General features: G+C 36.5%; 1 protein-coding gene and 1 non-coding gene across 2 annotated transcripts in view; one reads left to right on the forward strand and one right to left on the reverse strand.

Annotated features, from left to right (window-relative positions):
* LOC136867176 (uncharacterized) overlaps positions 1 to 23,431 on the forward strand; it is a 247,008-nt gene that overhangs the window by 141,928 nt on the left and 81,649 nt on the right. The gene's annotated exons all lie outside the window — the stretch shown is intronic.
* On the reverse strand, positions 11,818 to 11,894 carry TRNAS-CGA (transfer RNA serine (anticodon CGA)). The gene has a single exon. It is a non-coding gene; the product is annotated as a tRNA-Ser (tRNA).

Here is a 23,431-nt window from a genome sequence, read left to right on the forward strand (position 1 = left end):
CTGAATAGTTTGATCGAGATCAAGTACTTCAACTAAAAGGGAGTGATCAGTTAATGATCTAGTAGACCCAGTGTCCAATAGGGCCACAGAAGGGAGCTTGTTAAGTAGAACAATTACAGAAGTAGTATGGGGAATTAACAAATGTAGAGCAATATTGTTAAGATATGGCAGATTTTGACCATGATAGCAAACTGCCTATTGACGTGGTCTGGGCCCTGTTTCATAAAACTAACTAATAATATTAGCTAATAATATTAGAACTCATAAAAATAATTATTAGTTAAGCAAATTCTGTTCCATAAAGATTTACACATGACTAATAAAATATCTTCACTAATAATATTAGTTCATTAGTCAGCTGATACAAATGGAGGTTAGAATCGGTCTGTTCCATATGTTCTTGGTTTGGGTTTGTTCCTAGCAGTAGGCTCTTGACTACAACCGACTATTAATCCACATGTTCAAAAGGCTCACTTGATATTTTCGTTATTGTGACTTCAATACATATGAAAATGGATAAAAGAAGTGAAAATAATGTGAGAGAAGAAAATTTCTTTGCGGAAAGTGATTGAGTTAAAGTGTCAACTATTCGCAGCCTTTTGCACACTATAACTCTCCTTGTTCCTTTTACTTTTTTTATTTCATGTTCTCTTAAAAATCTCCGAGATGGACTAGCAAAATCTTTGTTTACTACCCCTGTTAGTGGGGGCGGTAGAATAATAGTCACTGTATCCCCTGCCTGTTGTAAGAGGCGACTAAAAGGGGTCCCAGGGTTCTCAACTTGGGAGCATGTGTTGGCGAACATGGGGCACTGAGATGAGTCCTGCTATTGCTTCAACTTCTGCCAGGCTCGTTTTCATCTACCCTTCTGACCTCCCTTGTTCAGCACTTGTTCTTTTTCGACCTTGACAGTATTAGGTTGCGAGGCCGAGAGAGTCTTTCATTTTCACGCCCTTAGTGGCCCTTCTCTTTCTTTAGCCGATACCTTCATTTTTCAAAATGTCGGATCCATTTTTCTATCTGATTAGTGTTGTTATAGATGATGGTTGCTTAGTTGTAGCCTACTTCCTCTTAAAACAATAATCATCACCAGCATCATCTTGGTTTACTGGTGATATAAGGCAAGATTTTGAAAGATACCTGGAGTGTCCTAGCAGAACTGCACTAGAGAAACAATGATACTGTGCATCACTACCAACCGGTGGAGTGCAATGCGAAGCTGCTAATTTAAGGTTATGCTTCATTCCTTGCAGTGGAATGTTCTATTACCTACCAATCCTATCAAGCAAATACTCAAAAGTTATGTAATCTAACCTAAATCTCCCATTGTATCGGTATTAGAATGTTTGTTACATGTCGGTACAGGCTGTTTTTGACGTAACATTTATTGAACGGTGAATACCTACACTCGTTCCTTATCACTATTTGAATCAGAGTCGACCATTTCAGTGATCTTCATGATTTTATGCCAAAATATTAAAATACGGCTCACTTTGGTTTCACTAATAATATGAATTATGAGTCAAAATATACTCATGGAAATAATCGTAATAATATGAGTAACTTTTATTAGTCATGTTGTCTATGAAACAATTTACTAATATTATTAGGAACATCTACTAATAATTTTGACTCATAAACTAATAACTAATATTATTAACTAATAATTTTATGAATATGAATATATGAAATTATGAATATTATTAGTTAATATTATTGGTTTCTTACTAATAATATTAGTGAAAGATGTTTTATGAAACAGGGCCCTGTACTGGTTTCCCGGTAGAGGAGTAGGACATTGTTTTGCAATATGCCCAAATCCTTTACACCGATAATATTTTAATGATGAATTGGCGGAAGAGAAGGTAGGAGTCGAATCGCTTGTGTGTCTATATGTTCTTGGCAATTGGGTATCAGATGTAGTTGGTAACGGTGGTTGCCTAGGCAAAGGTGGAGGAGGAACGGTAGCATAATAAGAAGCATTACTGTAGGGACTTAGTGTGTCTGGTTGTGCTGTATTATAAAGATGAGCAATAGTAGTGGGAGGAGCAAAGGGGTTAACGAGTTGTTTAAAGGAAGGTGAGGCAAAAAATTGTACAATAGACACCATTTCAGCAGGATGAGTAGGAATAGCTAAAACATCGCTGAAGATAATTATTGTGTCCAAATAATCATAAGTTGATTCATGTGGATACTGATGATGCCTGATAAGTTTATAAGTCATACGGCAAAAAATGACTCGGTAATTCATTACGAAATTGTTCCCATTCTGAAGAAGATCCATGTTTTCCAACCAAAATTTGTTTAGAAATGTTGAAATCTTAGGGTTTAAAAGATAAAACAATTGTGTAAATTCTTGTGTAAATGGAGCAAGTTGTAAGCAATAACTTTCGTGCTGAAAATAACCATAATACTAAACTCTTAGGGTCTGTAGCGGTCAACTGAGGAACTTTTTAAGTGCCTGTTTTATAACGTACAAGTTACCAGAATTATTAAAGGAAGTGGTTGCCTGAAATATGGGATCGTTTCGATAATCTGGCAATGTAAGAGGTGGCATTTTGTTTGGAATGGTATTCACCCGTATGTTATGAATGGGATTTTCAGGCAAATTAGTATTAGTAATGGTCATAGTTGGAGTGTTTAATTCATGACAAATAGGGGAATTGTGATTGATTAATTTGAGGTTAGGTAACGATTTAAGTTGTTGCTGTAGTTGAGTGTTATCAAAGTCAAAAAGATTGACAAAGTCATCAGAGAAATGATTCATTTGAAAATATTTCACAAGGTAAAGTTAGGTTAAGTAAGATGTAACTTACAGCAAAACAAAGAGTTTAGTTTAGTTTAGTTTAGTTTAGTTTAGTTGATCTCTGCTATCATGCTGTTACAGTACTTTGAGGTGAAGTTTGAGTTCGATGACAGAGCACCGGTTTAACATAAGAAATAATTATAATAATAACAAAACACTGTTGTGCACAGTGGAAAACAAGCCCAGAGGGATCCGGGACATAAAAGGGTTGTAACAAATGTACAATTAAAGGAAAAGATAGCTTCAATAGTAATAACAACCTTTACTTGAATGTGTGTGCGCGTGCGTGCCTTACCAACCAGCGGGGTACAAAAGAATAACATAAATAATTCGAATGATAATTTGAGACAAATTTCAAAAGTGATGTTCAGTGTAAATAGTTAAAATAGTTGATTCAGATCCCTAGATTACAAGATATTAGAATCATTCCGTATTGATGGTTTTCACTTTCCAAAGGAAAAATTTAATGTATCGTATTCAATACAGAACATAATTCCATCATTGGATAGAGTAATAAAATTCAAACATGTTTCGACTCGTTTGAGCCATTTTCAGTGGATTAAGGGGAGTGAAAGTTATTTACATAATACAGCTAAAAATGTGCTAAAAACATAATGAAGGAACGAATGAAAAGCAAGAGTCATGACAGAAATAAAAAACAATACAATATAAAACTCTTTCATCATTAGATGGAGCAATAAATAATTCGTTAAGACAAATTCAATGAAAAAAAGTTAATATTATACATAATTGAATCTAAAAGGTGTGTTAAACCTAAGAAGAAAAGAAATGAAAACAAATGATAGATGGAAACGAATAATAAGTGCTTATAGTGAGGTTGCGGACCTCTTAATCTAAAAATTTTTCAGTTTGATACAATTCAAAAATAGAACGAAATTACTGTGTTGAAAATTCAGAAATGACAGTCTGTCTTTATAGAGTCACCATCACCACGAATGGCTAGGAGGGGAGCGAAAAAGCTTGAGAATCCAAGTTTGAGAGGATATACGTGCCAGGTGAAATGTATGTGATGCGTGATGGAAAAACGCCAATGAATTTCAAATTCTAGAATAGCAGCATTCTCAATTTCTTCTCAGTTTAGCGGTCCTGTTCTCGATGATTGTGTGTTTGCCCTATTTTCAATGGTCGGTAGGGCTGCGACAAAATTGAGAAGCTGTGTTAGACAAGATAACAGGTGCATGGTAAACTTTATGTGATCATAGTGGAAACCGTCAATGAAGTTCCAGTCTGTAATGGAAAAAATGAGTTTGTGTGAGAAACTTGGGCTGATAAGTAAAAAGTGTAAAATGAGTGTGAAGAAACTTTTAAACTTATGGTACTTAATAGCTGGTTGTCCTCTCGAAACAGCCTGGCCTGCACTAAGTTTTACAATATTTAAAAATTCTTCCACCGTTTTGATACTTTTTTTTGCCTTTTGGCAAATTTATTTGTCAACAGTACATGTTTCGTTCCTTATTTAGGAACATCCTCAGCTGTTATTGTAGCTTAGGTGAATTGCTAAGATTTTAAACACGTTAATTTGCAGGTACATTGATTCACTTAAAAACTACTAAAAATACCAATTAAATTAAATGATATTAAAAACAATGTAGGGGTTAGTGTGTTAATGATATGAGAACGAATGATTACATAGTTGGTCAGCTTAAAAACTATGTCTATTCATTTGAATAGTTGTTAAAAATCTCATTTTGTTATGTTACCGTGTTTTAGTGGTAGGTAGAGGTGAAAGAAGGTGCGGGCGTGAACGGGTCTCAAACTACGGAATCAAAGTTAATGTAAAATTTAACAAGGTTATATTTTCTTTTCAAAAACAAAGAAATAACAAGCATGGCAGGTACAAAGTAGCAAATCAAAAGGGGAGTTACAATATTTACAGGATTTGGGCTTCGCGCCCTGACTTTACACTGCTTGGGCAATCAGCTCAGTTTTACCCCAAACACAAGTTTCAACAGAGGGGCAGAAAACCCCATTCATGCCTAGGAGCCCTTGCTCCAAATTACACTGAAAAGCCTCCTCGAGGCATACAACACTCAATTTTCAAAAGAGCCACTCGCTCTCAAATTTAAGCCTCTCCCAGGCCACACCAAACTCCACCTTCAAGTTGTCCTCACTGGACATAGACACAAGGGTAAAATATCCAACCTACTGAGGTCTATTAAATGAAAAGGGGCAATTACATGACCTCTAAAATAACAATTTGAGAGGAGGCGATCTTGCACTCCTAATACACTTGTTTTTAAAACCTAATCTGGCTCTAGGCCACTAATGCAAGGGCTAATCCCATACTACAGAGGTGACTTTAGAAAAGAGCAGTTGGTTTTACATTAACGAAGAATAGGTTGAGAAAATAAGTTCACCTCAAAACAATGTGAGTGGGAGCTCGAGAGGGTTAGCACTCTCTATCCCAATATGCCGCTTAAAAGAGAATAGATGAAAAGATTGGTTACATTTTAGGAAAAGGTTACATGGTGGAAACGCTTCGAACCCGCTCCGAGAGTTAAACTGCCAACCTAGCAAGAAAAGAAGTTATTAAGAGGCCATTACCTGGTGTTGAACAGCTGGAGAAGAAAGAGGCGCTTCCCGCCCCCTGCTATGTACTTTACACACTGAAAGATGGAACAGAAGTGGCTTGGAGACCCAAAAATCAGCAGTTTATATCCTCTCGCAGAAGTTTCGAGGCGTTAGGGGAATGAAAACACCCTCCCGCAAATTCTTTATTGGCTAGGGTACAGAAACATATCCAAGTTGGGGGAAGATACATCGGATTGGTCGGAAATAACTCAAAGAAATTCGGGATTGGATAAATCTAAAACAAGGGGGGAAAAGAGGGGTATACAGCCAACTTAAACAATAACAGAAAGAAATTTAGCAAAGAACAAACATTTGAAATAAAAATTCCTCCAACAAAATAGTTCTTTGACTCCGCACTAGGTTGCACTATTGGTGATCTTCAGTAGTGTCCTCTAGAAGAGAAAGTTCACACTTCTTACTTCAAGCGAAACAAAAACACATCAAAAATGACACAGTTCAAAAACTCAAAGTTTTCCATGTGGTGACATCTTCAGAGAAAGTAGAGAATTAGTAGCGTAGATAAAGTTCAGACTTCCTCCAACAGAGGAGTTTCAACAGGCGCACATTTTAAATTAGCGGAGTGGAGGTGTACCGCCCGGTACATGTTACATTAAAATGTCTGTTTGCGGTTAAAAGTTTTAAAAATGTTTGACTTCGTAACACTGTTCAAATTATTGAATGTTTTATCTTCTGTTCCTTCCAGGTAAGTTGTTATATATTATGAGTTTGCTTATGTTGCCTTTGATTGAGTCTAATGTGGAACTTTGAAGCTGATTGTTGATCAATTTTTGTGAAGGGAGCTTCGTTTCAATTTCTTGCTATTGTTAGACTCCAATTCTACTGTGACCCTGGAGGGACGTTTGTTGCTGCTTTGCGTCTTGTATAGTCTGGTGTGTGACACACAAATAAGGAACGAAACATGTACTGTTGACAAATAAATTTGCCAAAAGGCAAAAAAATTATCAAAACGGTGGAAGAATTTTAAATATTGTAAAACTTAGTGATTAAATTTTGATACGGAAAATGAAGTTGATTACTTGCAACAGCCTGGCCTTCTCAAAGTTAACGGTCCCATTCTTACGATGTCTATTGTTGGTTCAGCTTTGTTTGCGAGGATGGGACGAGTGAAGGGGGAAGAGGGGTGAGGGGGTGCAGGGCTGATCGGGAGAGGGGGGAGTAGTGATGAGTTGGAGAGATGGAGGTGGGGTTTGTTTTTATTATAGAAGTTCTGACAAATTATGCAATGAATGTTTCAAGTAGAATGTTCTTTTTCTTTTTGTTGATTTCATTAATATCTCTATATTGATGTGTATTCGTGGCTGGATGCTTTATGACATTCACTCGTAGCTGAAAAATGATTATGTTTGAGAGTGTTGCGATGTTCAGCGTATCTTATGACAAAATTGCAGACTGTTTGACCTACATAGCTGGAAGTACAGGATTGGCATTCTAATTTGTGAACTCCGGAATTCAAATATCTATTATTAATGTTATTATTATTGTTATTGTTGACAGTGTATGGATTGAATATGAGTTTGGAGTTGGTGTGGGAGGTTCTAAACGCTATTTTAGTGTTGTGTTTTTTAAAGATATTAGAAATTTGGTAAATGCTACTATTATTGAAAGTGAAAGTGGAAAACTTCCCGTTAGGAGCGGAATCTTTTTCTAGGGTAGTCTTGGGTTTGCTTTTATATCTATTGATGATTATGCTGATGAAGGTTCTACTGAAACCGTTGTGTTCTGCAATATTGTAAGTAGTATTAATTTCTTTGTTGTAATTCTTGCGAGATAAAGGAACAGTTAATGCTCTAAGTATCGAGTATTGATGGTGTGGGTGGGTTTCCTGTATATATTGAAGGATAAAGTGTTGTTGCAGTTGCTCATTATGGTTAAGTCCAGGTAATTAAGGGGATTATTGTTTTCTGACTCTGTGGTGAATTTTATATGTGGGTCAGTGGAGTTGAGAATTTCAAGTTAGTAACACGGGCATCTAAATTAACAAACGTGTCCTCTACATAGTGTGCCCAGTGTTGAATGCTGTTAATCTTACCAATGATATGAGAATGTTCTAAATGATCGATGTAAATATCCACAAGGATCCCTGAACCTGGTGACCCCATGGGAAGACCTATCTGTTGGTAAATGACATTATTGAAAGTGAAGAAATTGTTATTCGATGTAAATATCAGAATCCGAATAAATTCATCTATTTCGCTTATACTTAAATTGCTGAATTTGAAAAGATTGTTCTTAATCAATTGTATGGTGGTGTTAACAGACACATTAGCTTACATGTTAGTAATATCAAATGAATAAAGTGTGTGGTGTTTGGATAAATTAGTGTTTAATTTTATTGCAAAATTCTATAGAATTCCTTACTGATGTATTGGCTTGTTAATGATAGTGTGATTTGAGGAATTTGTGAATGAACCGAGATACCTCATAGGTCGGAATATTTCTTAAATTGATAATGGGTCTTATGACGATGACGGCTTTATGGATCTTGGGTAGCGCTTTTACTGTGGGAAGCCATACCTTTTTGGATTTTTCAAGGTCATTAATCAAAAATGAAACGTTCTTAATAATGGTTTTTAGGTCTGTCTGTATTTTATTAGTTGGATCTTTTTTAGAGGTTATGAAGTTGTTCTCTGTAAAAAATGTTTGTGCTTTATTGATTTAGTCACTTTTGTCCATGATTACAGTAGCATTCCCTTTGTTGTTGTTTTTTTAAATTATTAAGTCATTGTGTTTGACTTTTTTCTTTAGTTTGTGGAGTTTAGCTATATGTTCTGTGTTGGGTATAATGGTTTGTTGTTGATTAAGGATAAAAGATAGTTTACATTTGACTTTATATCGGACCTCTTCTTGTATGTTTATGGGTAATTAATTAATGGCTAATTCCGATTCGGGTATGGTGGAAATTAAATTATCACGGTTAGAACGATTGCCCAAATATGTTTAGATCCCATGCTCAGCACGTCTATATCATCGGCATCGAGATTGATTTTACTAATGTTCACTACAGGTTGGTGAAAATCATTTTCCTTTATGCTCTTTGGGATATTATGTTTGCTAAGTGTTGTTTTTGAAAGAGCATTCCATTTTTTGTCAAGTGTGTTTTGTTTCTTTAACGAAGTATGATTTTGTTAGTCGACGTGTAATTGAAAGGACGTTTATTCGAGGGGGCAAAGAAGAGTGGAAACTTCTAAATGAGTTTCATATATTTGTGGTTCAGGAAGAGATTCCTTTTTATGGAGAAATTTGATCGGCTTTAAGCTAAGTCATGCATGCAAAGTTTTTTCTGTGTTCCTGTGAGTTTTTGTGGTGAATTAAAAAAAATTGGGGGTTAAGTTATTGATCAAGCATTTTTTCACAAAACGTAAGTCTTGCCCTAATTTGGCAACCTTTATTTCGAGATTGCAATAAAGGTTGGCTTTCTTGCCTGCCTGGATGGCATTTCTATTACAAGATATTAGAATCATTCTGTATTGATGGTTTTCACTTTGCAAAGGAAAAATTTAATGTATCCTATTCAGTACATGACATAATTACATTATTAGGTGGAATAATAAAATTCAAACATGTTTCATCTCGTTTGAGCCATTTTCAGTGAAATAAGGGTGTTTAAAGTTATTTACATAATACAGCTAAAAATGTGCTAAAAACATAATGACAGAACGAATGAAAAACAAGAGACATGATGGAAATAAATAAACAATACCATATACAACATTTCCATCATTAGATGGAGCAATAAATAATTAATTGAGACAAATTCAGTGAAAAAAAAAAGTTAATATTATACATAATTGAATCTAAAAGGTGTTAAGAGACAAGAATTTCATAGTGTTCCGTATTGACATGAGTTGACTATTAAGTTAAAGGAAGATATAAAATGGTTCAACCTTTCAATACTATTAAAATAAAAAATGCAAGTTTACATTTCTATTCAATTAAAATTGGTACCGGTTTCGACCAGTATTCTTGGTCATCATCAGCCGATTACAAGTGTTAAACCTTTCCTCTCCCCACCAGCCCTGCACCTCCGTCCTTCCCCTTTCACTCCTCCCATCCTCGCAAACACAGTCAAAATAACCCTGTTTTGTTTAGGCCTTGTCCACGACTGTGAATTAATTTTTTATAAATGATTAAATCTGTTACCAGTTACAATTTTTATTGACTCTTCTTCACAACGTGTTTCAAGAGTCTAGGCTCCATCATCAGGAAGCAAAATGATGACATTCAGTTGTTGCTCTACCCGATACACAACTGTTTCCAATGTATTAACCCATTTTATTTAAGAGTACAGGCTATGTGCATTATGAACTTCTTACATCTACACTGCCTGACAAAAACAAATTAAAAATTGAAGCAGCCAGAAGGGAAGGAGGAAACGAACTTCATGTGTTGAGAGGGCATGTGGTGTTATTTCAGTGATTACAAAATCAAGTTAAATTTACAAAGAACTTGGCAGTACGAGCCCACTTATCAGTATGATGTTGGACCACCCTCTAGCCTGGATGCATGCACTGATTCGGTTGGGAAGGGTGTCATAAAGCCACATATTCTCTCCTTAGGCAAGCTGTCCCACAATTGTTGTAAATGGTCCTTGATATCCTGTATACCGGCACTGGGATGGAGTTGACGTCCGAGCTGGTCCCACGGATGTTCTGTCTGGGACAGATCTGGGAATATTGTTGGCCACAGGAGTACCTCAGACGCAGACAGTTCATAGAGATGAGCCATGTATGGACCAGCATTGTCCTGTTGCAAAATGGCACTACAATACTGTCGCATGAGAGGCAAGACATGAGGACACAGGATGTCTGTGACAAACCGCTGTGCTGTCAGTGTTCCACGGGACATTCCCCAGGTCACCACTACAGTCGCAGATGATGGTCATCCGGTGTAGTGCAGAATTGCGATTCATCATTGAATACAATACGACTCCATCAGCTGTCCATGCTTCCCGGTCATGGCACCACTCCAAATGCATCTGTTTGTGTTATGGTGTTAATGGCAGCCTATGCATGGAATTGTACTTCCTTAGTCCGGCTGCCGCTAGTCTCCGTCCAATGGTGCGGGATGTCACGGAATGTTCCAGGGATTCAATTTCTTGTTCTCGGATGGTAGCTGCGGATGTGAAGGGGTTACGATGTGCTTGGTGCTCAGTACAGCGATCCTCCCTTGTGGTGGTGAGACGTGGTTGACCGGAACCTTGATGACGAGTATGCCTGCCCTCACATTTTCCCGTGCAGTCCAACATTGGGCCACGGTCAAATCCAAATGCTCTACAAATCTGGATATTGCACAATTTGACCAGCTGGCCAAATGGAGACCCTCAATGAGGCCTCTCTCAAACTCTGTCGGTGCTGATAACGCTGTCTCACACGAGTATGCGCCATCTCCGTGTCCTTTGCCGTGTTCACTCAACATCTGATGCTGTTCATTCCCCGTATGTACCCTACCAGGCTTGGTAACAACACTAACCCCCTGTGGCTGGGGGCGGTAGAATAACACCTATGGTATCCCCTGCTTGTCGTAAGAGGCGACTAAAAGGGACCCAGGGGCTCTGAACTTTGGAGCATGGGTTGGTGACTGTGGGGCCCTTAGCCAAGTCCTGGCATTGCTTCCACTTACTTGTGTCAGGCTCCTCACTTTCATCTATCCTATTCAACCTCCCTTGGTCAACTCTTGTTCTTTTCTGACCCCGACGGTATTAGGTATTGAGGCCTAGGCAGTCTTTCATTTTTATGTCCTTCGCGGCCCTTGTCTTTCTTTGCCTGATATCGTAATTTTTCGAAGTGTCAGATCCCTTCAATTTTTTCTCTCTGATTAGTGTTGGTTCTAGTTGTACTTCCTCTTAAATCAATAATCACCACCACCACTAACAATACGTATGCACCCTGATGGCCGTTCTATCACAGAGAATTGCAACTCTTATCCTTTACATAGCCGTCGATGGATTGTACGTGTACAAAGTTACATTGACATCTGATTATTTCTTCTGAGTGCTTCAATTTTTTCGTCAGGCAGTGTGTGTTGGGTCACTTATGTACATTGTCTTATGTCGTCATGTGTCAAAATGTTCTCACCATTTTACACACATCCAAAAGGAATAAAATTATTTTACAGTAGAAACTCTAGAAATTTATTGACATCTGTTAATAGATCAGCATATGCTCAATGATAAAATTGAAAATTTGAAGATATTCTGAAACTTTAGCAGCTACTGTATATTTTATAAACAATATACACACAGAACTGACCCAACATAAATGTTCTAAATTCATAATGCACATGGGCTCTACTCTTAAGTGAAATAGTTTTATACTCGAAACAGACTTTCAACGTATTAGGTCGTGTTGCGTACATGTAGTACGTGTTGAAGAGATGTTAAGTACAGAACAAAAATGGCCAGCCGGACACCAGTGGGATCCGAACCCACAACCTCCCGATTTCGCGTCGGTTGCTCTACCAATTGAGCTATGGTGGCCTAGGCTATCTTTGTTCTGTTTGAAAGGATCTGAGCAACTGACGCGAAATCGGGAGGTTGTGGGTTAGGATCCCACTGGTGTCCGGCTGGCCATTTTTGTTCTGTACTTAACATCTCTTCAACACATACTACATGTATGTAACACGACCTAATAGTTGAAAGTCTGTTTCGATTACAATGCGGTCGTGAAAATTCAATATTGATCAATATAGTTTAATATTCTTTGGAAACAGTTGTGTATTGGTTACAGGGAGGGCAAACCTTTTCCAACTACTGTGCCAATTTGTCTGCTTTATTATTCTCAACTGTGTACTGTGCCACTTGTTATTTTCTTTTAAGGAATGGCTACAACCCCCCCCGCACCGACTTCCTTTCTTAATTTCCAATTACGTTTTATAATATGTTATTTATTCATTAGTGATTTATTTAATTAATTAATTAATTAATTTAATATATATCTTGTAAAAACATTTGATTGCATGTTTTGTGGTTGTATTTTGCAAATACACCAAAAATGCATGTTTAAGTATGTAAGTTTGGAGAATACCTAACATTAATTGTAAAAATATATATAATAAGCTCCCATTTTAACATACTTCGTCATCAAATATTATTAGATAAAACAATTAAAAATACTAATAATGCTAATGATCTTTAAGTGAAATATCGTTCTCACATTTAGTACCCATGTCATTTATATTAGGTTCATAACTTCTTGTCTTCAATAACAAACAAGCAGCACTTAGGTCTGAACCGGGACGGCTTCTAACTGTTGACTTCACAACGTTCATTGTAGTAAACAGCAGTTCGTAGGCATATGATGGCCCAAACAAAGTAAGTAATGCTATAGCAAGTTTCTTCACCACTGAAAATTTTGTGGGAGGCTGTCTCATTGTTTACGTATTAAGTTGTTTGACTTTTGGAGAGAGTATTCACCCATGATTCACCAAGTTGTACAAATTTGTTCACCCATGTACTGCTTTCTTCACATTCAGTAAACTCCATTTCTAAATGGTCAGTAAAAAATTGACCTTAATGTCACTCATTTGTGCAACCCGAGGTTTTGTAATAAAGTGCAATGATTTATCAAAATCTCGAAATTGGGAAAATCTCTTGGAAATTATTTGTTGTTTTGAATTTTGTGAGACGCCCACATACTTCTTACATATAATTTTTGTGCCTTCAAAAGTTAATTGATTTGCAAAATTTTGACATCGGTTCAAGTTGTACTTTAAGTGAAGGAAAGTACTCAAAATTCCTTGTTTCAACATCCCTGATGAATATACGCCTTCTATAGAATGATTTAATGATATCAATCTACGTGCAGTATGTCCCTTTCCTTGCAGTTCCTTATTCATAACATTGTATACTGCTGTAAAATCATGGAAAAACATTCATTCGCACAGCCAAATAGGGTCTGTGAGTTCTGGGAATTCTTAGTACTTTTCCATCATGAGGAAGTGAATTTCGCCCAAGAGTTCGACAAGCCTCTGGAGTACTTGCCCATGACTCAGCCGGCGAACCTTATTGGACATTATAAGTACGCCACAGTGAGATTCCACTTCGTGTAACATTTTCAAGAACTGGCGATTATTTAGAGCACGTGCAAGTATGAAGTTCACACTTTTAGTTGCCAGCGTGAGTACTCTTTCAAATGACTGAATTCCTTCTTTCGCACATAGAGCTTCCTGGTGTAACATACGATGGAACTATAAAATAAGGTGTTTAACTTTTTATTTAACTTTTTATTTAAGAAATTTCAAAAACCCATTATGAATACCACCATACTTGAGGCAATATTCTGTAAGTCAAACCCCATTTTTAATACAAGTTCTTGTTTCACATCCTTCATTATATTTTGACCGATTGTCATATTTTGTAAACTCAACTATTTTACTAATTCCTCCCTCATCACATTCCCACAAGGAAATCAGACAAAAAACAGCAATACTTTCTTGTAAGGTCACATCCGTTTTGTCATCAAGACATACTGAACACATCTGGGAGTTATCCGAACCAGCTTTCAATTGCTCCAAAACATCTTCACTCATTCTATTATTCTACACTTGACAGTATTTCGGATGGCTGGCGTTTCTTTGATTCTGTTAATTATTGTTTGTTAGGAAAGTACTCAATGTATCGGACGTCAATAAGAAGATCTCTTTCAAGAGCTCATTGTCAGAAATTAATTTCTCATGCTCTAATATGCAGTGAGACAGATGGAAACAGCCGCACTGATATTATTCCTCAGCCTGAAATACGATACAAAACAACTAGGTTTTTTGTATTGTTCTTCTTTCTTCATTTGACATGGAACGAACATTTAAATGATTCGTCTTGAAATGTTTCTTTACATTAAATGTGGGGGACACAACGTTTTTCAAGCACAAGCAACACAGTTTTATTGCTTCTGTCTATCAATCCGAATTCCCTTGTCCACTGTTCTTGAAAAATGCGGTCACTACCTTTAAGTTCCTGCTTTTTTTCAACACAGAAAATATGTTTATGAGGTCCGTATACAAACGACATTCAGTAAACAGCAACACACAACGAATAATTATGCGCTACTGGCTACACAAGTCAAATTTCACTGACTGACTGACTGACTGACTGACTAACGGCTAGGTTTTCAATATTTATTTCTTACACGTAAAACACTAATGAATATACGATCCACGGGATATGTATAGTCTGTAATACAGACATATATAAAACTTTAATATGTTCATGTGGCGTGCCACCGAAAGCGTGGCATAGGTTCGCCATCCCTGGGTTAGAGCAACAATTGAATATCAAAATTTTGTCACCTGGCGATGGAGCCTAGACTCTGAAAAGCATTGTGAAGAAGATTCAATAAAAATTATGACTGGTAATGGATTTAATCATTTATAGTGTTCTGTTTGAGATCACCAGTAATTTTTCCTTGGTCTAGGAGCAAAGAATCTGGGAAGTCCAAACCCAGAACAGGACATTTTAGTATACAGTAACAACAAAATTGATAGGACTTTACTATGTTTCACAACACACATTGTAATATTGTCTGATCCTGCGGCAATGTCTACATTTTGTACCCTTAATTACCATGGTAATATCCTCCATTGATATCATGGTGTTGTAGTCATCATTGAGGCGCTCTGCTTCAATGGTGTCGACTTTTACAGGATATTTGGATCTAATAGTTTCATTGGTTTTCAAGAAACTGCAGCTAAATCTTCACACAAGACATCCTTGTTTAGTTTACATTGTTTATAACCTCCTTACAGAATCATTTGCACCACCTTTCGATTCTGATTGTAATAGTACTTGTATATAGCAACTGTATATTTTATAGACAACATACACACATAACTGACCCAACATAAATATTCTAAATTCATAATGCACAAGATTGATATGTCCTATTAAGTCTGATTTCTCTACCGTTTTTCCATGCTTTCCATGCTTAACAGAAAGGTGTTTTGGACCAGGTAGTACAGTTCTCGAATTCGATAGGAATGTACTGAATTCTTCCACTATAGCATCAAAGCATTCTTGATCAAGATCATCAGAAAATATCACGTTCCATTTCTCTAATTTATCATCAAAAAGAGTAACATTCTTTTCTTGGACACTTACTAAATGCTGCTGGACTGGGTGAGTTGGCCGAGCAGTTAGGGTCGTGCAGCTGTGGGCTTGCATTGGAGATAGTGCGTTTAAACCCCACTGTCGGTAGCCCTGGAGATTGTTTTCTGTGGTTTCCCATTTTCACGCCAGGCAAATGCTGGGGCTGTACCTTAAGGCCACGGTTGCTTCCTTCCCCCTCCTAGCCCTTTCCTTTCCCATCGTGGCCTTAAGACCTATCTGTGTCAGTGCAATGTAAAGTAAATTCTAATATTGCTGGAAGTGGTTTCTCTTAACTCTCTGCACAATTCTTTTCCTGCATCCTGAGGGATATGCTTTAGTCATATGAGTGTTAATGGGACTATATAGCACTCCTATGGGAATCAACATCTATATCAACAGGACACGGAGACCGTGATTCTGGATTCTCACACTGTTGAGTCTGGAGTCCCTGCAGTTCATCCATATAATGTTCCTTCAACCAGAAATTTTAACCAATAAAAATGGCGGTTATTCCAACCAATGGAAATACCTTACCTAATATGGTTATGTAGGAAACACATTCTAGAGGTTTCGATTGCGAAACTTGGCGATTTCGTGATCGAAGCCTCCACGTGGCCAATACAGGGCGATACAAAAGATGGGTTACAACAAGCTTACTACTGGAGATCTCCAGTACCCAAAATACAATTCTTAAGACACTCATAATGAAAATTCTTTAAATTCACAACAAATAAAACACATATTTCATCAACTTCGTTGCAAATGTTTTAATTCTTGCGATGGCGATTTTACCAAAAATTTACATAAATACAGAACCAAACAAAAAACAAATATTTAATTGATTTCTTCAAAGATGTCTGAGAGTTCCTTAGTTTTTTCAATGACTATTTCACAACAAATTTTTAGCATAATGACAATAATTAAATGATTCAATCCACGTTATGAACTTCTCACCACTGGCAACAAAATGTATAACATGTAATTTAAGAAGTTAGTCTTGTGCAGCGAGTGTCTCAACATACCTTGCAGCTGAGGTCAATGTAACAAACTAAAATTTCTTGAATTTTGATTATATTTTTTCCAATGTGTGACTTGTGATGAGTGACTGCCAGAATCGAATATAATACAGTACAGAAATTTTGAGAATCGATACTTGCATTCAGAACCATAACTCGAGTACAACAAAGCCTTCAAAAGTTAAGTAGGCCTTATGATAATTTGAGGTACAAGACTTTTTTTTTTTTTAGTTGCTTTACGTCGCACCAACACAGATAGGTCTTATGGCGACGATGGGACAGGGAAAGGCTAGGAGTGGTAAGGAAGCGGCCATGGCCTTAATTAAGGTACAGCCCCAGCATTTGCCTGGTGTGAAAATGGGAAACCACGGAAAACCATTTTCAGGGCTGCCGACAGTGGGGTTCGAACCTACTATCTCCCAAATACTGGTTACTGGCCGCAGGGTACAAGACTTACAGAAACTTATTACTGATACCAATGACCTAATATCAAGGGATGATTTTAAAAAAAAAAAAAAGATTTTGCTATCATGTTGGGCGCTTTTGTATGGTCCTTGGTTGAATGGTCACCAATTGAGGCCTTCGGTTCAGAGGGTTTTGGGTTTGATTCCCGGCCGAGTCGTGGATTTTAATAGAGTCTGATTAATTCTTCTGGCTCGGGGACTGGGTGTTTGTGTTTGTTTGTCCCAACACACTCCTCTTCATATTCAGACAACATACCATACTACCAGCCACCACAGAAACATGCGGTAGTGTTTACATCCCTCCACATAGCGTTGGCATCGGGAAGGGCATCCGTTCCTTAAAACAGGGCCAAGTCCACATGTACGACACAGTTCGTACCCGCGACTCTACAACTGTGGGAAAAGCTGTAGAAGAAAAGTTATGTGCTTTTATAAATTCTTTCAAGTAATTGGGAGCTGTAAATACTAAACTTCTCGGCATATTAGAACATTTAAAAATTGTTTTTAAACATCTTATTATCCACTCTCTATTTATCCTATAATTTTTCATCAATAGTGTGCCCATTGCATTTTCTGATGTGTTCCAAAATGGCGTCAAAGTGGAGGTATGGACCACACAGGCCGAAATCATAAGAAAAAACCATAAGTTAGAAGTTCACAGGAAGCCAAGAACAAGTAGGAACATACAATTTTAAAAGGCTGTGAAGAGAGAAGAGAACAGTATCAAGTGAATTGTTTCAAGAAAACAAGTAAAATATAAGATATTATTATTACACGTACTAATCTGATGAGATAGAGAACGGACATACATCAATTCAGCTGCGACAGAAAGGAAGACTAATTGCTAAGATAGACGATTTACGCAAATATTGCCCGTGTTAAACAAGAAAATACGGCGTAATACACGTTATTCAACGTCGAAGAGAGGAATCGTGGCGTGAAATAAGAAAATTTGAATCAAATACGTTCACCAGTTGGACCGATACCCACGAAGCAATTCGACACGTCAAAGCTCATTAAAAACGGAGTGTAGAGAAGAGGAAAAATATTCAGGAATCATTTTCCGAGAAGAGAAATTATTAAGCCTTCAAGAATTATTGCGTAAAAATATTTATCTTTTTTTTTAAATAAGGCAGATAAGATCGAAGACACTAAACCAAGTGTTAAATATTTGACTGATCAGATTAATAAAAGAAATATAGGGATACTGACAAGAGATTACAGTTTTAAGAAGCTCCAAAATGAACATTTACTCGTTGGAATTATTTGATTTTAACATTAGCTCAAGAATGAAGAAGGATATGCCGTGCTAATTTCGAGGTGGACCGACCTGGAGATGAATATGAACCAGCCAGCAGACCAGACCTGATGAGGGGGGCATACTCCAGCCGTTTCGTAGATCCCAGCCGGCCAAGGACCAGAGATGTGAGACAGAGAACTACAGAAGTCACCGTACTCGTGAACGGCAAGCTAATTTTGCTAAATATTGGTTCTTAATTAAGTTAGATTTGATTATATGATGCCTTTGCTGGCAGGATGTAGTGTTTGCAGTGCACTATGTCTTCTGGTATGGGCTAGAATAAATTTGTTACTTTCATTGACCTGTCTCAGTCTCATCCTTGGCTTTGACAATATGAAAGTGACCGAGGTATGAGCGATTCTAGTAACACCGTTCCTTATGCAGCCAGTCCCTGTTATGAATGGTGTGAAAATATCGCTCATAGGGTCGGTTGATGCATGCATTTCAGTGGGCATGGCAGACTGATATATAATAGCAATTTCTGACTCAGTGAGGAAAGCAACGGGAAACTACCTCGCTCCTCATTTCCCTAGTATGTCTCTTCAGTGACACCTAGGCTATTTATGACAGCTGTTGGTGGAGCTGTAGAGGATCAAACCAGCCTTTGGGCTGAATACCCAACATACATGATTATATGGTATAATTTACAATAAGTGCGAAGTATTTAAGAAATGAAGTGACTCAGTGAAGTGATATGTTTGAATTATATCTTACTAAGTTATGACAAGAAAAAGTGGCTATACATATGTTGAGTGGATTATGATAGCAAATGAAAATATGATTATTTGCAAGAAAGAATGTAGGTTATACTCAGCAGGATGAGAGTATTTGCATGCATTAGATTTCATTAATGGGTTTTGTGAAGCCAATCATGGTAAGTTAGCATCATTATGTGATGATATAGAGAGGAATTATAATTTATGAGTTATTCCTTGTCGAATTATGTCATCAAATGGAATTACGAAATAAGTGAAATAAGTGAACAAAGTTTTATACGTCTTAATAATTGTATTATTTATAAAGGGGTTATGATATAAAGAAAAGTGGTTATGTTGTTGATATAATTGAATTGATTGAGCGATATATAGATGAGAATGGAATTATATGAAGTGATTGGAGTGAGGTATTAGGAAGATATGTTGCATTGAAGATGTAATGAGGGCTGCTAAATGTTTATATTCAGAATATGGATCAAATATGTGAAGCAAGTACATTAAAGAGATACGTCGAGGGAATAACATAAGACAAGGTATGCATGGCAAACCCATATGATTATATGAGAATAAATGGTTTCTGTTATGTCAGATACAGCTGTGTTATAAGGAAATGCTTATAGCAAATGTCATATTGTGGTAATGCATGTGATGAAAGATGAAATGAGTGTATAGCTATATATTGAATAGCATAGATAGATAATATTGAGCTATCATAACAAAAATTTAGAGGAGTCACTTAGATGAACTTGCCATGATAATTTAGGCAATGTGAAAGGTTAAATGCATATTGAGAGAGAGTTAATAAGGCTAATTAAGAACTACTTTAGTTAGAAATAAGATATAGATTATTTTATATTTTGAAAGGTGTTTCATGTTTATTTTTTTAATACGTAAATATAATAGACTAAGAGGATAGGTGCCGAGATTTTGGAAGGCAATAGGGAGTAGTAACCTTGGCAAGTCATTCAACAAAAACATCGATGAAAAGCGACATTTATAAAATAATTCAGATTGCGTGGTTTGGAGAAAATATTCAGTGATGAATTGAGTGTTATGCTCATCAAAGATATGATTAATTATTTTCTTTCAATTTAATGATTATTTTAATGATGTAATTTGTAAGCTGTGGTGGGACAGTGAACTGGAACTGGATGCTGTGTGTTGCAAGAAGTTAGAGTTTGGAAATGTAAAACTATTTTTTAAATTTAACATAACTGAAGGATTTTATTTTGTTTGTAATATTTTGAGAAATGAAGAAATAAGAATTCTGGACTTTGCTGGAATATTTGTTTATGTAGCTAAAGTATGTGTGTAATAATTTTTCTTTTAGGCAATAAGTAAGAAATGTTGAACTGTATGAACATTGCGAGATGCAAGAAGTATTTTGATTCTGAAATGATGTACCTAGTAAAATGTAATTTAAGAAAACCTCAAGATTGGATTGTTAACATTGCAAGAGTGATAAAGTGATTTGTATATCATGATGTAATTGGTGACATTTAAAAAAATGTAAAGGTGCTTTAATTTGAAACAGCCTATACCGCACGTGCGGTTATGGATGTTGAAATAACTGATGTAATTTATCTAGCGTCTGTAGACAGGAAATGACCATATAAGGTCATGCGAATGTATTGGCGAACGAGAATCTAGTGGAAATTGTTTCTTATTGGTTGATTGTAATCGGGCCATATCCGGTCTTCTTGCCGGCTTTGGAAAAATGATGCGTATGCTCGGCGTCATTTTCCATCCGACTGCCCTAGCGAGCGTTCGCGCTCGAGGGCTACCCTCGGGAACCTTTCCGAGGTAAGTGTTATTTCAGTGCTATTTTCTTGTTATTATCAATGTTTTCTGATTTCGTTTGATTTAATTTAATTCCTTGGCGTTTCGGTATTTTCTTGCTTAATGTAATTTTCAAAGTTTAATATTCAACATGTCTGAGTTTGCCCTAGATTCTCGTTTTCGTAATTTAAAGTCTTTCTCCTGTCTTTTAATCAACTATCCTGTCATTTGTGTTTTGGTTTCGTAGTTATTCCGTTTGTCAAATGTGTAAAGTATCTGCTGCTCTGTTATGTAACTTTGTCTCTTGTAAAAAAAATTTATTTGTTATTTTTAATATAATTGAGCCAGAGGGTGTTTCATGCAAGTCTTTTCTCCCCCATAACGTTATACGTTCCATAGACCTCGTAGGGCTTCCCGCACGTTCCACTATCCTTTCTTAGGTGTCATTTTTAGGCCGGTAAGTGTTCCCTATATTTGATGTAATTTTGCGTATCGTAAGATACTTGTCACGTTTCTATATGAATACTCCGCCACTGCGTTATTTACAATTTCCTTAATCATATTATTAAGTATTATTATATTATTTACTACTGGTATTACTTTATTATTATTATGTTTATTATTATTATTCTATTATTATTATTATTATTATTATTATTATTATTATTTATGTACGCACTCAACATTGGTTACATAATTGATTAATTGAATATTTTTCATATCAAATGAAATGTGAAATAAGATGTTGCCTCATGTCAGGATTGAAATTCAACTTTTCTAAGCCAGTGCCGATTTAAACGAAATGCATGTATAATGGTAATGTATTTTATGAGATATTGGACGAATGAGGAAATGCTACTTTCTCTTTTCTTTAGTAATTCATTAGATTAATAAATTTATTCTTTTTTTTTTTAATGTGTGAGTAAGTGATTTGTTGATATTAGAGTGCATGATAACTTAGTTTTAAGTTGAGTTTATGTGGTTTATTATGATACCTGCGGTGATTAAAAATGCGATACGATGGAGACGTTCATCCGGAGATGAAATATGTCGCGTGTGATCTGACTCTTCATTGAATTCACGTTAAGCTAAACTATTTCACGAAGATTTACCCGGACGAAGGATGGGTGCAATAGTAATCTTAATTAATAGTATTATTGTTATTCTTTATTTGACTTACTTATCTCAATAACTGTAATTGATTACAATGATATTTTACATGAATACTGTAAAAATCAAAAAATTGCATGTGGTTAAGTGTAAGAGAGGGCCGAGGGCCCTAACTTCGCCACTTAATAAAGACACAAATAAATAAATGAATGAATAAATAAATATTAGCAAAAGATCTCATTATTCTTGGCTTTCAAAGAAGGTCTGCAATATTTACAAAAGCACACAAACAAAATAAAAAAAGAATAGTTTTATGCAATAACTTATTGGTTTTCATGTGGAAGTTTTTTGCTAGTTGCAAACCGGGAGAAACTTTATTATCAGATACCACGAGCACACTAACGCAATAAAATACAACAAGTTTTCAGCCATCGGCCAACACATGCAAGATTATAACCATAATTTCACCAATATTGAACAAGACATGGACATCCTCGTATTAGCAAACAAGGGCCCTTTACTGAACATAATGGAAAATTACTACATACACCTAGACCAATACTTTAATGCCAGTCACAATCTCAATGAAATCTCAGAGAAACCCAACATACTCTTCGATCTATTTATCACTTTCCTCAGAAACAATAATGCAGCCAACCTAAACTCAATCCTAAATTTAATCAAAGGTACTTTTCCAAGACAATTACACTTTCTCCCGCACCCTTCAGCCCCACCTTAAGCCCTCTTCCTAAGCCATATTTCATTTCAATACAAGAACTTACTGATTTCCATGATTATAATTTTTACAACACCCCATTTATACTTCATTCTTTGTTAAAAACCTCTTAGTATGTATATTCCTTGTATTATTAACTATTACCATAACATCTCATTTCACTTGTTATTCTTTAAAATAATATTGTCTTAGGATTTCGCCACAAATGATCTTTGCTCCAATACGGCTGATGATGACCCCTAGATGGGTCGAAACTAGTACCGTATAATTTTGTAATTTTGTGAATATATTGTATTGAAAAGGTGGAAACATTTACGTTATTATTATTATTACTTATATATTAGTTGCTTTACGTCGCACCGACACAGATAGGTCTTAATGGCGACGATGGGACACGAAGGCCTAGGAATGAGAAGGAAGCGGCCGTAGTCTTAATCAAGGCAAGCCCCAGCATTTGCCTGGTGTGGAAATGGGAAACCACGGCCGACAGTGGGGTTCGAACCCGTTATCTCATGGATTCGAGCTCACAGCTGCACGCTCCTAACTGCACGGTCAACTCGCCCGGTAGTATTATATTACAACGTAAACGTATTTGTAATAAGGAAGATAAGCAGGGCGCTCGGTCAGTAAGTTACAGCGCTTGGCTGATTGGAGTCGGCTGACGTTACATGCTCCTGGCCAGCTGCATGTGACACCATCTGTCTTCTGGTTACCGTGGTGTTTATGTTGAAAGTCACACCTGTAAGTTCTGACTTCAGTCGATCAAAGTGTTGTCGCATTGAAGATGACTGTGAAAGTCATTTTCTTGCACAT

The sequence above is a fragment of the Anabrus simplex genome, chromosome 3 (assembly GCF_040414725.1).
Source record: "Anabrus simplex isolate iqAnaSimp1 chromosome 3, ASM4041472v1, whole genome shotgun sequence".
In the NCBI taxonomy this organism is placed as follows: domain Eukaryota; kingdom Metazoa; phylum Arthropoda; class Insecta; order Orthoptera; family Tettigoniidae; genus Anabrus; species Anabrus simplex.